The following is a 15826-nucleotide window of genomic DNA, read 5'->3' as shown; positions in this document are numbered from 1 at the left end:
ATGCCTTCATAGTTCATATTTTGGGAAATCCGGGTGTCACTCCATACCGAGGAGCCGATATCACACCAGGGTTATGAACGACAGGTCGGGTGGTATCCTCGGAACAGCTAAAATCACATATCTTTGGAAAAAGTATGTCACATTGTTAAAATTTCAACATGTTTGATATCACAAGATAGACAAATTCATAAGGGATTTATTAATAATAAAATTGTTTCTGTGTGACGCTCCACAGAAAAGTTAGGTCACATAGTGGAATTCGGTAGTAAATCAGGCAACATGCAAATGGTGATTGAAAGTGTCACAGCTCACAATTCCCCAGGGGTAGAAAGAGGTGTGGAAGTGTCTTTAAAAAGTTGAAACCAGTTACAGCAGATTGTCAGACTTTTTGGGAATCAATTCACATTGATAAGCTGTCCATCTTCCAAGCCAATTTCCCTTGGCCAGAGAAGGCAATTCACGTAAGTGCTACTCTTAATATAACCCCTTTTATTTTAAACTGTTTTGCTTGTTATGTCAATCTATTAATTATTTATTCATTAATTCTTTATATCTGTATGCCCTGTAATTTTGTATATTAAACCGATAAATTTAATGTGTTGCATCCTTGATACTCTAGCAAATTCATTATCCCGTTAAGAAGAATATAGCTTGGCCAAGTTAACCCTTTGATTGCCAGCGTGTGATTTGCTGATACATTTGATTAACAAGCTTTGTGTGCTTGCATTTACATTTGTGAAATTGTCTGGAGGTGTGAAGAGATAACCCTTTACTTGCTGGTGTGGGACTTACTAGTCTGTGAATAGCTAGAAGCCTTGTGTGCCAGTGTGGGGTAGTATATTGGGGTCCTATTGCCTGTATTCAATAGATGGGGGAAAACCTGAAGTGTGTGAGGTGTGAGCACTGTTTGGGGGCGATTCAGTAGGTCTATAACCTGTGTGATAGGTAAAGAGAGACTGCGAGCTGGAATCGTGTGACCTTATACAGCAAACACCCCCAAAGTCACGGCAGCTTGGAGTGTGTTCGTGATAATCTGTGTCACTGACAACGCTGCAAAAGTGTATAATACCTTGTTTAATGTATGCTTCTAATTACCTTTTTTTAGCTGCTGCTTTTAGTTTGGGTTATTCATACATAACGAATGATTGGACTTAAATACCATGGGCTGGATTCATCTTCAGACGCAATGTAAACTCAGTTTAGATTTAAAAACAAAATGCACATAACTTGCACGTACGCTAGTATTCAAATACAAACGGCTCTCAAGATTCGTTTCCATTTGAATATGGGTATAACTACGCTTTGGCTGTATGCTACTTGGTGTATGCAGACAGACAGAACAGAGTGCAGGATAGGCACATGCATATGTGCAATATAAAGTCCCATCATAATGCATGCAAAAAAAATATTTTATAAAGTAAATTAACAATGCTTAATATTAAAATCATTACTAAAAATATATGTATATTAAAAAACGGAGTATCTATCTGCACTCCTTCTAAATGCAGCTTTAATAAATTGACACAAGGATATACACTTCCTATACAGTGAAAATTGCAAGTATGGTAAACCTTCAAGCACTCTTAGGGCTAGATTTACTAAGCTGCGGGTTTCAAAAGTGGGGATGTTGCCTATAGCAACCAATCAGATTCTAGCTTTCATTTATTTAGTACTTTCTACAATAAGACAGCTATAATCTGATTGGTTGCGATAGGCAACATCCCCACTTTTTCAAACACGCAGCTTAGTAAATCTAGCCCTTAGTGTTCTAACATATATGGAAAATACAAAAAATACTTATATTCATTGAAGATCAAATTATTCTTCGGTGGTATTCATTCTCCATGTGTGGAACCATATAGAAAAGACAAATATCAAAAAAACAACATAGCGTGATACCGTCTGAATTAAGAATATTAATAAAATATACAAACAATAGTCAAAAGACAATATGTAACTTGCTAGAAGTTCTCTTAGGATGAATTCCTGCTGAGACCCCTATTGAGAATGCACATGTTATAATATTGATAAGTGTATGGTTATAAACATAAATGCTCAGATGGTCTTCCAGGAAACCTCTTCTAAACCATAGGATATAATTTCTTGCTTCTCTCCCCTCTCGGGTATGTACTTACAAGATATCCATGATATCAGAAGCGTTGTATAAATATTTCTTTATGGTAATGATTTACAATAGATGAATGAAGAAATGTTCCAAAATATTTTGATAAAAATATATAACAACTTTTAATATAGAAAAAATAAAAAACATGCATATGAAGGACTTCCTGGGTAAAAAAAAATGGATGGATTCCTACCAGATTGCAGAGATGTTAAGCTTGGTATAAATCATTGCAAGTCCTAGGAAATTTGCAGTGTTTTCCCTTCTCAATATGGTATTCTAAGGAGGGCCTGATCAACCACTAGGCTGACCAGGCTGCAGCACTGTGGGTATTTTTTTTTTTAAAAAAATGTAAAAATGTTTTGTTTTTGTTTTTTTAATTTTTTTTTTTCCTTCATTCATTTTTTTTTTCGGGGTGGGTCGCCGCGTGGGGGGGTGGAGGGCTCGACGATCAAAAGCATTGGTGGTCAGTGGTTAGCAACACACAGCCAATTGCCAGGCTGCCTGTTGCTGTGCAGCAGACAGGAAGCAGGACATCTTCACTTCCTATCTGCTGATCTGAGGAGAGGAGCGACGCTGGCACACTACAGGTGAGTGAAGGGGGGAACTGCCCTGCATATCTATAGGGAGGGGGGGAAACTGCCCTGCATATCTATAGGGAGGGGGGGGGAACTGCCCTGCATATCTATAGGGAGGGGGGGAAACTGCCTTGCATATCTATAGGGAGGGGGGGAAACTGCCCTGCATATCTATAGGGAGGGGGGGGAAACTGCCCTGCATATCTATAGGGGGGGGGGAACTGCCCTGCACATCTATAGGGGGGGGGAAACTGCCCTGCATATCTATAGGGAGGGGGGGGGAACTGCCCTGCATATCTATAGGGAGGGGGGGAACTGCCCTGCATATCTATAGGGAGGGGGGGAACTGCCCTGCATATCTATAGGGAGGGGGGGAACTGCCCTGCATATCTATAGGGAGGGGGGGGGAACTGCCCTGCATATCTATGGGGAGGGGGGGGAACTGCCCTGCATATCTATAGGGAGGGGGGAACTGCCCTGCATATCTATAAGGAGGGGGGGAACTGCCCTGCATATCTATAAGGAGGGGGAGAACTGCCCTGCATATCTATAGGGAGGGGGAACTGCCCTGCATATCTATAGGAAGTGGGGGGGGGGAACTACCATGCATATCTATAGGGAGGGGGGGAACTACCATGCATATCTATAGGGAGGGGGGGAACTACCCTGCATATCTATAGGGAGGAGGGGAACTACACTGCTTATCTATAGAGAGGGGGGGGAACTACCCTGAATATCTATAGGGAGGGGGGGGGACTACCCTGCATATCTATAGGGAGGGAGAGGGGGGACTGTCATGCATATGTATAGGGAGGGAGAGGGGGACTGTCATACAAATCTATAGGGTGGGAGGGGGGGGGGCTGCCATGAAAATCTATAGGGAGGGAGAGAGGTTGATATGTATGAAGGAGGGCAGACGAGGGCGGCTGATATATGTGACTGGGGGAGTTTTGATGTGACGGGGGGGATAGCTAGCTAGCAGAGTGGAGGTAAGGAAAATAGCTGCAAGGGGAATGGATGCAGGGTGGGAGGTAAAGAAAATGGCTGCAGCAGGGGTTAAGGAAAATGGCTGTGGGGGGGTTGTGGTTAAGGAAAATGGCTGCAGGGGGTATTTAAAAAATAGAGCAGCTTTGGGGGGCAGAATCTCATGATTGTGTGGTGGTCACATGGGTGGTCTCAGCAATCACTAGAATACTAAATATTAGTGAGATGGGGCTGGTAGAGGTTTGTATTTGATTGACAACAAATATTCAGATATTGCTTATATATGCCTGTCCAATGGGGTACTTTTAGCTGAGTGTTTTGTTTTAACTAAAGGGCCTAATCATTCAGGGTTTGCATTATAATACATTTTTGCATTTTCAAAACAGGACGCCAACTTTCCAGAAGCCAGCGAGAGGATAACAAAGTTGCAAGAGAGAAGAGCAAGAACAGGTAAGAGACAATGGCACAATCTGTCTAAATTTGAATGCTGGAGAATACACCTGAACATTCATATTCAGGAGTGTTCCTATACACCTATATATTCGGAGGAGGGGGGCGCTGCGGCCATATTAGCCTAGGGCGGCCAGAACCCTTAATCAGGCCCTGATTCTAAGGATCCAAGTCTTGTGTCCCCATTCAGGTCCACAGGCCCAAATATCCAACATGTTTCAACCTGTGAGGTCTTTTTCAAGGATAGGGGCCTATAGGTATATTTGCTTCTTTATATACTATCTGACCTCTGAGTGAACAGGTCAGAGGTCAGGGAAACAATTGTATAAAACAAATTGTTCTAACAAAAGCCAATCCATATTACAGAGCATGTTAACAATGATAATACATTACCATGAATGAATATATACTGAAATAATAAAGAAAATAAAATGTTGGTCATCCCGATCTTAGCATCACTCTGATTTACCCGGAGGTTGTGGGGAAGGTAGCAATAATCCTTTCAAATCAATAGAAACTTGGTTTCCTTTGGTAATGTTCTTTTTTATAAAAAATATAAAGATCTATAATATAAAAGCCTAGCGGCGTGTGTTAGTCTGTGTGTTAAAAAAAAAAAAACAAGCTGCAGCGCCACCTGCTGGGCAGAGTTATACACTGACCTACTAAATGCTTAGCATTATCTATTATATATAAGTAAAAGCCTAGCGGCGTGTGTTAGTGTGTGTGTGTGTGGAAAAAACTATTTTCTCAGAAAGGGCTCATCCAGTTGACCTGAAATTTGGTATACTGACATTATTTGACAAAAAAATTAGAATAGTGAAGTCAGTTAACTTCCATCATCCACCCTCCCCCTCGTGGGAGGGGTAGTAAAGGCTAAATTTACGAGTTGCGGGGTCAAACTAATTTTCGTGAGGTGATTTTACCTCATGAACACACAATAAAAAGGGCGCTTGCATCGGGAAGTAACGCTCTTCCCCTGAGGAGGCCTGGGCTAAGCCCAAATGCATGACAAGAACATTTTTAAGACCTTAAGTAGCTTGATTTGACTAGAATGCATGAGTATCATGCACGGGTTAACTTGTCTGCTATATAAAAGCCTAGTGGCGTGTGTCTGTGTGTGAAAAAAAAAACCAAGCTGCAGCGCCACCTGCTGGGCGAAGTTATACACTGACCTACTAAATTCTTAGTGTGTGTGGAAAAAAAAACTCAGAAAGGGCTGAAATTTGCTGCAGCGCCACCTGCTGGGCGGAGTTATACACTGACCTACTAAATTCTTAGTGTGTGTGGAAAACAAACTTAGAAAGGGCTGAAATTTGGTATACCTAGATGTTTTTAATTTGTTAATTTAATTTGTTAACTGTTAAAAGTGTTTATAAAGATTTTAAAAATATATATATATTTCTTGAAGGAGAAGTGACAGTTGGGAGTGGTTGGTGGTTGCCGGGGGTGACAGAGTGAGAGGAGTGTGATACTCAGGACCACTGAGAGAGATCCCTGTGTCTGGATAGACATCTGGATAGATGTGGCGATAAAGATGAAGGATGAGGTGATGGAGAAAAATGATGAGGTGGTGACATGTGACAAAACCACGTTAAAAAAGGGCGCTTGCGTCGGGAAGTAACGCTCTTCCCCTGAGGAGGCCTGGCCTAGCCCCAAATGCATGACACCTTAAGTAGCTTGATTTGACTAGAATGCATGAGTATCATGCACAGGTTAACTTGTATATATATATATATATATATATATATATATATATATATATATATATATACGCTTTAACTTATCTTTCAAACGCTATTCCGCTGGTGGAACGCACTTCCAGTTCTGCGGTCCACCAATAGCGATACATCACTTCCGGTTTGCGGTCCAGATGACATAGCAAAATGTCATCTGGACCGCAAAAATAGAGGGACCAAATGATTTTGATTATGCATCTATAACTCAATACAGTCATCATCACAAAAGAATAGAGAAGATAATAAGAAAACATTGGAGTCTTCTGCACAAAGATAATATTTTACAATCTATATTACCTCAAAATCCAAAATGTATATACAAAAAAGTCCCAACACTTAAAGAAATATTAGTCAAAGGGCCACTTAAAATGTATAGGGAAATTAAATTAAATAAAACCAAAGTTTTCTTTCGTTGTGGTGACTGTGTAGCATGTAAATCAATTAAAACAAATTACACTAAGATGATACAATTTTCTTACAGTAATTCCATTTATAAGATCCAACAATTCATAACTTGTAATACCAAAAATGTTGTTTATGCTTTACAATGTAGTTGTGGCCTTTATTATGTGGGGAAAACTTCTAGACCCCTTAAAAAACGTATCTCTGAACATCTATTCTATGGGGAGACGTATGTGGGGTTAGACGTGTGTGATTTCTGCACTAAGTGGGATTTTCTCACAAAGTGGACGAAAATGCACAGTTAGACAACACAGCAACTAATCCTCATCTTTCTCTTCTCTTTTCATCTTCAGGTATGTTCATCCATGCTGCTACTACTACTACTCTGATCATTATTCTGTGAATTTCATCCCTGCAATCTGTGTTTAAGTATGTTCATCCATGCTGCTACTACTACTACTCTGATCATTATTCTGTGAATTTCATCCCTGCAATCTGTGTTTAAGTATGTTCATCCATGCTGCTACTACTACTACTCTGATCATTATTCTGTGAATTTCATCCCTGCAATCTGTGTTTAAGTATGTTCATCCATGCTGCTACTACTACTACTCTGATCATTATTCTGGGAATTTCATCCCTGCAATCTGTGTTTAAGTATGTTCATCCATGCTGCTACTACTACTACTCTGATCATTATTCTGTGAATTTCATCCCTGCAATCTGTGTTTAAGTATGTTCATCCATGCTGCTACTACTACTACTCTGATCATTATTCTGTGAATTTCATCCCTGCAATCTGTGTTTAAGTATGTTCATCCATGCTGCTACTACTACTACTCTGATCATTATTCTGTGAATTTCATCCCTGCAATCTGTGTTTAAGTATGTTCATCCATGCTGCTACTACTACTACTCTGATCATTATTCTGTGAATTTCATCCCTGCAATCTGTGTTTAAGTATGTTATAGGAAACTGTTATCTGTTTAAACTTAGGTTGGCACAGTCTTTTATTGCTGCCTAATTTATGATAGGTATCTGGCCTCTATCCTTTCCCACAAATGTTTTCTTTTCCTTTGATTAGCTGACCAATTAGCACATCTGTAGTGTATTCCTAAATTAGACTGACTACATCTTAGCTTCATTCTATGGGGAGACGTATGTGGGGTTAGACGTGTGTGATTTCTACATGAAGTGGGATTTTCTCACAAAGTGGACGAAAATGCACAGTTAGACAACACAGTTGGCCAAACATTTGACTACATTTGACTTGCTTTTACTCCCAGCAATAAGCAACATCTGCCACAGCCTATTTCTGCACTACTTGTCTATTTATATGGAATACTGCTAAGAGGTAATTCTTAAAATACCCTTGCTTTTTGCTTTTACCCCTTTTATCACAATGTTTCACAAATTGCTTTTCTTAGTCTCATTTCATGGCATGATCTTTAGGACTGTGTCATCTTTCACCCCTCCACCAACACACAAATTTGTTCATATTGCACCTGCATTACTCCACTCACCTCTATTTAACACCCATGAACTGTTGTCCTATTTATTATCTCTAACAAGTACAGCCTCCACCTGTCGCCAGAAAATAAAAGGCCACACATCTTACAATCCCCTTGCCTATCTTTCGCTCACTCTGCTTCTATTAGCTGGTGATATATCACCTAATCCAGGTCCCCCACACTCCTCACACACACATACATCAGAACACTACCGTTCTATAGCAAACCTCAAACACATCACCTGTCTACCCTCTCTTCCCAAGTCCTTTAAATGTGCCCTTTGGAATGCACGATCTGTTTGTAACAAACTTACCTCCGTTCATGATCTCTTCCTCTCAAAAAACCTCAACCTTCTGGCAATAACAGAAACATGGCTCATGCAATCAGACACTGCCTCACCTGCAGCACTTTCACATGGTGGCCTCCATCTCACCCACACCTCCAGACCTGAAGGCAGACAAGGAGGTGGGGTTGGACTACTTCTCTCCCCACAGTGCACATACACCGTTCTACCAAATGTCCCATCACTCACGTTCACATCTTTTGAAGTACATGCTATTCGCATTTTTAATCCATTCTCCCTACGTGTTGCGGTGATCTATCGTCCCCCTGGAGCACACCAACAATTTATTGAGGATTTCTCTGCATGGCTCCCTCACTTCTTATCTTCAGACATCCCCACCATCATCATGGGTGACTTCAACATCCCCATTGATAACCCACCTTCCAAAGCTGCTTCCAAACTACTCTCTCTAACATCCTCACTTGACCTCTCCCAGTGGATTGAATCATCTACTCATAAGGATGGCCACTGCCTTGATCTTGTTTTCTCTAGACTATGCTCAGTTTCTAATTTTATTAATACACCCTTCCCCCTCTCGGATCATCACCTTATCAGCTACACTCTCACCCCCACTGCTCTAACCTCTCTACTGTCTAACTCTACCAAGCCTCCTCATACTCGTAGAAATCTTAATTCTATTAATCTTCAACAATTTTCCACCTCTCTCCAACACCTTCTCTCCCCTATCTCTACATTCTCATCCCCTGAGATGGCAGTACCTCATTTTCACCTAACCTTAGCAACGGCCCTTGATCAAGTGGCTCCAGCGACACTTCATACTACACGTCGACTTCGATGTCAACCGTGGCACACCAAAGCAACACGAAATCTTCAAAAACTGTCCCGTAAAGCAGAACGTCACTGGCGTAAATCTCGAAGCTCTAATGACTTCTTCACATATACTTCTGTCTACCACTCCTATCGAAATGCTCTGGACACTGCAAAACAAACATACTTTCAATCTCTTATCTATGCTCAGGCTTCTAACCCCAAACGCCTTTTCAATACATTTAATCATCTTCTCAATCCTCCCACCCCGAACCCTCCATCTACTATCAGTGCTCAGGATCTTGCTTCCTACTTCAAGGACAAGATTGACAAGATCAGACTAGAAATGGTATCCTCCTCCTCAACAAGCCATCAGCTCATTTCCTTCCCACTACCCTCTGACACCCTTTCTTCATTTGACCCCACAAATGAAGAGGAAATTTCTACGCTCTTCTTATCTTCCTACTCTACCTCCTGTCCTCTTGATCCTATTCCCTCGCAAATTGGTAGATCCCTGTCTTCTGTGCTCATTTCACCTCTAACTCAAATCTGTAATCTCTCACTCTCTACTGGCATCTTTCCATCACTATACAAGCATGCAGTGATTACTCCTATTCTAAAAAAACAAAACTCCGACCCAAACTCTCTCTCAAATTACCGTCCCATCTCTCAGCTCCCTTGCCCCTCCAAGCTTCTAGAGAGACTTGCCTACACTCGCCTCACACACTTTCTTTCCGCAAACAACCTGTTGGATCCTCTTCAGTCTGGCTTTCGTTCTCAACACTCCACAGAGACTGCGCTGACCAAGGTTGTTAATGATCTGATCACTGCTAAGACTGAACGCCATTACTCTCTCCTAATTCTCCTTGATCTCTCGGCTGCATTTGACACCGTTGACCACTCTCTTCTCATACAAACGCTGCAATCCCTAGGTCTTCAAGACACAGTTCTATCCTGGTTCTCATCTTACCTCTCTAATCGCTCTTTCACTGTTAATTTCTCTGGAGCCACATCTGCTCCGCTTCCCCTATCAGTTGGAGTACCACAAGGCTCGGTGCTAGGTCCTCTGCTGTTCTCTATCTATACCGCTTCTCTTGGAAATCTAATAAGTTCCTTTGGCTTTCAGTATCATCTCTATGCGGATGATACCCAAATCTATCTATCCTCTCCTGATATCTCGACATCTGTGTTGTCCCGTGTAACTGACTGTCTTTCTGCCATTTCATCTTGGATGTCCTCTCGTCAACTCAAACTTAATCTTTCTAAAACAGAGTTAATAATATTCCCACCCGCCAACAAGAGCATACCTGACATTTCTATCTCTGTTGATAACATGACCATAAATCCCACCCCACAAGCTCGCTGCCTAGGTGTAATCCTTGATTCACGCCTATCCTTTGTTCCCCACATTGACTCTATATCTAAATCATGTTACATACATCTAAAGAACATTTCCAGAATCCGCACATATCTCACACAAGACACTGCTAAAACCTTAATTCATGCACTAATCATCTCCCGCATTGACTATTGCAATTCCCTCCTTACTGGTCTTCCCAAAAACAGACTTAAACCCCTAAAATCTATTTTGCATGCTTCGGCAAGACTGATTTTCCTTGCAAATAGCTATTCCTCTGTTGAATCACTCTGTATGTCTCTACACTGGCTGCCTGTCTTCTACCGAATCCAATATAAAATACTTTTACTAACCTACAAGGCCATCAACAAAGCTGCACCAACATACATCTCCTCTCTTGTCTCAAAATATCTCCCAACTCGGCAACTCCGTTCTGCAAAAGATCTGCGTCTCTCATCCACCCTCATTACATCCTCCCATTCCCGGTTACAGGACTTTTTTCGGGCTGCACCCACTCTATGGAACTCTCTCCCTCGCACAATAAGACTCTCCTCTGTTCTACAAACTTTCAAGCGTTCTCTGAAAACCTACCTATTCAGACAAGCTTATAATATTCCTCAATCACCATCTTAACCTCACTACCTTTAGCCTGTTACACAATTTCACACAAGACAACTACCCCCGGACCAACATTGTTGTGTGACAGGATCATTTAGCTTATGAGTCACCCTACCTTTGCAGTCTGGCTGGGCCAAGATGCAAAATGTATACTTAACCTCATGTGTCAATCTCCCATTGTCCCATAGATTGTAAGCTTGCGAGCAGGGCCTTCTCACCTCTTTGTCTGTTTTACCCAGTTTGTTTATTAGTTTATTACGTTTGTCCCCAATTGTAAAGCGCTACGGAATATGTTGGCGCTATATAAATAAATGATGATGATGATGATGATGATGATCTATATAATATTACTAAGGGTAAAGAAGCCCACTCTGTATCACTTCAGTGTAAAGAAGTACATAGTTGTTCTAGTAATAGTCAGAGTAACTTTTGGGGTATACAAACTGTGAGTTCCAATTGGAAGTATAGAGATATAGTATCCATGTTAGCTACTACCAAAATTAAATGGTTTTATAAACTGAATACTATGATTCCATATGGTTTAAACAAAGATTTTGAACTCAAATGGATTTTGTAAAAGTTTTTATAAGAGTTTTGATATGTCCTTTTCTTTTCTTTTCCCTCTCCTATCTCTTTCCTTCCCCCAATTTTTGGATTATAGGATATCAATGAAGAACAAGGAAGAGTGATAGAGATCATATGCATATGTTTTTGCATTAAATTCTTTGTATCACCATATTTATTAGTGTACATATGTATAGTTATCTGATATGGCCATTTGTCTGTTATGTATTTGTTGAAATGTCTACCTGATCCATCCTTTACACTGGTGTAATTATTAAATTTTTGCGAACCGAATACCAACTAGCTGTCATCTGGACCGCAAACCGGAAGTGACGTATCGCTATTGGTGGACTGCAAAACCGGAAGTGCGTTCCACCAGCATACACTTATCAATATTATAACAAGTGCATTCTCAGTAGGGGTCTCAGCAGGAATTCATCCTAGGTGAACCCCTAGCACATTCTTGTTAAGAAGAATTTTATCTTCAATGAATATAAGTATTTTATTGTATTTTCCATATATGTTAGAACACTAAGAGCGCTTGAAGGTTTACCATACTTTTTACTAAAAATATATGTTTAAAATGGTGGTACTCATAATCATGGCTTAGTAAAACCCAACACTACTTACCACGACTGCATTATCCCGAACCACGGATGGCTGACGCGCTGACATTCACGACTGTTGGAAAAAGTGAATTGCAATCATTTCGACTATTGAACATGCCGCCTCCTAGGAAGATGACAGTTTCCACGGCAACAGTGTCATTGCGGCTTTTAAAGGGGCAATGCAAGTACTTACGTACTGTAAAATGCTTTTAACTAACTTATTTACATTGTATAGCACGCGACTCCTTGCATCGCCTGTTTAACAGTTCAATCGTCGATGTTCAATCGTCGAAATGATTGCACTTCACTTTTTCCAAAAGCCGTGAATGTCAGCGTGTCAGCCATCCGTGGTTCGGGATCCTGTAGTTGTGGTAAGTACTGTCGGGTTTCAGTAAGCCATAATTTAGTACCGAACCCATTTAAAAAACAAGAATTTTCATTTTTTTTACGGGAAGTACATAATTCAGGATGTTTTTAATGCGGTCTATGCATAAAATGCAATTTTATAGTTTCTTTTACTTGCAAACACATGTTTTAGCATGTATACGTGTAGTCATCACTATCAGTCAGCACTTACACCTGCCCTGTAGCTGGTGCTAGTGATACAGCTAAAAAACATGTACCTAAGATGCCTGTAACTTGAATTGGCTGAAAGTACATGTGCTTGACCTTAGCAAGTCTATACTGTGCATTGCCTGTGTGCGTCCGCCCCTTTCCACCCCTATTCTGTCCCTTGAAGTCATAGCCAGTTGAAAGTGTCATTTTCGTTTGAATTGCATGCAATTGCTTTCACTAGTGTAAGTCACATTCTGGTGCATGCGCAAAGCAATTTCCCGCAATATACAGCATGCAAAGGGACTTGCGTCCCAAGACAAATTAGGCCCCATTTGTTAAGTTGGTACTTAAATTTACTTAGGCATTACTGGATGGAGTTCCTATGTACTGAATTGTCACTCTGAATCTCTAGTAAACATATGTTTTGCTGAGGGTTCACAGTTCTCAATGGTAACAGCACTATGCAAGTTGTTTGACCCTATAGCAGTGGCAGTAACCACACTTAGTTACAATTGGTCACTTGCTTTTACACTACACATTGTGTCGCTGCACACCCATTTACTAAGTTGTACTTCATAATAAAGGCCTGATAGATAGAATATCTGAATCAGAACACTGTTCACTGGCGCTCGACTAATTACTAAACTACTAAGAATACTTATTTAACACCAGGGGGTAAATGTATCAAGGTCTGATTTTTTCAGCGTGTTAAAATCACAATTTTAGTCCAAAATTTCTCAAATGTATTAAGCTGCGACTTTTACCCTGATCTTCAAAATCGCTGGTCATCTCTGGCGCTTTGCTGCGATGTCAAACACTCCCGTTGTGAGCAAAATCTGCTGTGTTGTCCTTATCTAGATGCGAGATTAGTAAACACATCACTGTTACACTGTCATGTCTATACAGCCGGAGGTCCCAACAGCGGTCAAAACTGTTAAACATAGATCAAAGTAAAAAAAAAAAAAAGCGTGGGGTCCCCCATCTATTCAATATTAACCCTAGTGCTGCCAGCCTACTGCTGGTTACGTGAAAATCGGGAGAAAATTTTGCGTGGGATCCCCTAATTTTCATATACCCAACACTAGGCAAGCCAGCCGGGGTTGGTGGCACTTGATTGTCATTATGGTCCCCCTGCCATAATCACAATCAACCCCAGGCTGTTCAGCGCTGGGCTGGATTCCCTAGGAAGTGGGGTCCGCCGAAAAAAATCGGGCAGGCCCCCCTCTAGGGACAACCAGCCCAGTGCTGAAAGCACTAGGGCTCTTCCTACAACCCTGGGCGGTGGGTGTAGGGTAATAAACGGTGATATAAGTTTAAAAAATTAAACAGACGCCATTTTTGTTTTGTGGAACTACAAATCCCAGCCAACCAGGGTGCCATAAACAGTGTGCGCATGCTGATTCTTGTATATCTACAAGCACCAGCATACCCATGGCAGCCAGGGCATGTTGGCACTTGGAGAACCACAAGTGCCAACATGCCCTGACACCCACGGCTGGCTGGGACTTGTAGTTCCGCAAACGAAAATGTTAAATAAGCCACCACACCATCATTAAAACCCACTTACTTTTAGTAAAAATATAAAACCCTAATAAAGACACTAAACACCCTCATTTATACCACATATTTTTATTAAAAATAATAAATCCCCATATACTCACCACTGATGTTTTCATCTGTTGTCAGCAGCTTTTAATCCTAAAATGGCTGTAAACCAAGTCCCAAATAAATTTGTATCCAATAGTCCGGCTTGAACAAGTCCAAAATAAATTTGTGTCCAAAAGTCCTGCTTGAAATGTCGTCTCTTCTTCTTGGGCAAAAAGCCCCCCTTCTTCCTTGAAGTCTTCTTCTCTTCAGCCAGGAGGGCCCCATATTTGTAATATCCACTCCGAGACATGCTTGCTTGAAAAAAATACGCAATGAACTTAGTTCATGCGCGAGGTCTACCCCTAATACTATAAATAGACCTCGCGCATGAACTAAGTTCATTGCGTATCAGAGAAATTCATGACCGTTCAGATCTTGCAAAAGTGTACGCTACCACGATCATGTTTTATTTTACCAAAACTGATTGCATCTGTTGATTTTGGTTTATAAAATTCCTAAATATGACAATCAACAATGGAACGATGTCGGGCAAAGGTGGAAGTGTGTATGAAATACATTTGAAAAAATGTACATTTTATGGTCTCCATAGTCTGCAAGATGAAAGCAACCTAGCTGTGTTTTTCTTATTGTTGGTGCTGGTCTGTTTGTTTGTTGAACAACTATGGATCCTAGTCTTGAAGATAGGTATTCCTAGCTTGTAGACTACATTAACATAAACATTTATATTAATAGACCTTTTTGAATAATTAAAATGGCAGCAGTATGATAGATTACACAATCTGTGTCAGAACAATTAGGACAAACTGAGAAACTATGCTGTTTTATATTTTAATTTCGCACCAAGTTGCAGCATAAGCAACAAATTTAGCATTTGGTTTTACTGACTACAGCTCAACTCGCTGTATTGGAAATGACAGTGAAAAGAGAAACTTGAAAATTCTTATAGACAAAAATGAAAAGAGGGCACAAGATCGATTATACAGGTTACGTGAGCTTACAGCAATGTCAGAGCTGATCTGTCTCTTAACAGTAACATATACAGAAAATTCCTCGCAGAAAAGAACAGTTTGTGTAAGAGACATATTAAAGCTAAATGTAATACTCCCTTACTCCTGCTAAAGTGTGTACATGTAAATTTGTTGTGTGTATATCACTTGCTTCTTCATGAGAAGTGCCTCCACCAAATCTTTTTAGTCTGGGTATGCATGATTGTGGTTTGAATGACCACCAGGGTGGCAACTTGGCGGTCCCCTGAAACCATACACACTTCGCACAACTCTGACACATGATAAGATTGTTCTTTTGTATAAAAACATTTACTTTGAAAATATATATTTTAAATAGATATACAATTAGGGAATAAATAATAATTAAAATCACAAACAATTTTATGAGGTTGAGTATTAGACTCACTATAGATATATTATTAAATTTGGATGTTATAGTATCTATATAATTCTGATATCATGCTATTTCTAATAGACTACAAGATTCTTTAATCCTAACTCACTATAAAATATCACTATGTGTAACACCTACATATAGATCATATCACACTAATTTACTTTATAATAGCCTGAAAGTAATACTAAATTAAACTCATTACTTAGAATAAATATTA

The sequence above is a fragment of the Mixophyes fleayi genome, chromosome 3, assembly GCF_038048845.1.
Source record: "Mixophyes fleayi isolate aMixFle1 chromosome 3, aMixFle1.hap1, whole genome shotgun sequence".
Classification (NCBI taxonomy): Eukaryota; Metazoa; Chordata; class Amphibia; order Anura; family Limnodynastidae; genus Mixophyes; species Mixophyes fleayi.
Note: the sequence above shows the minus strand (reverse complement) of the source record.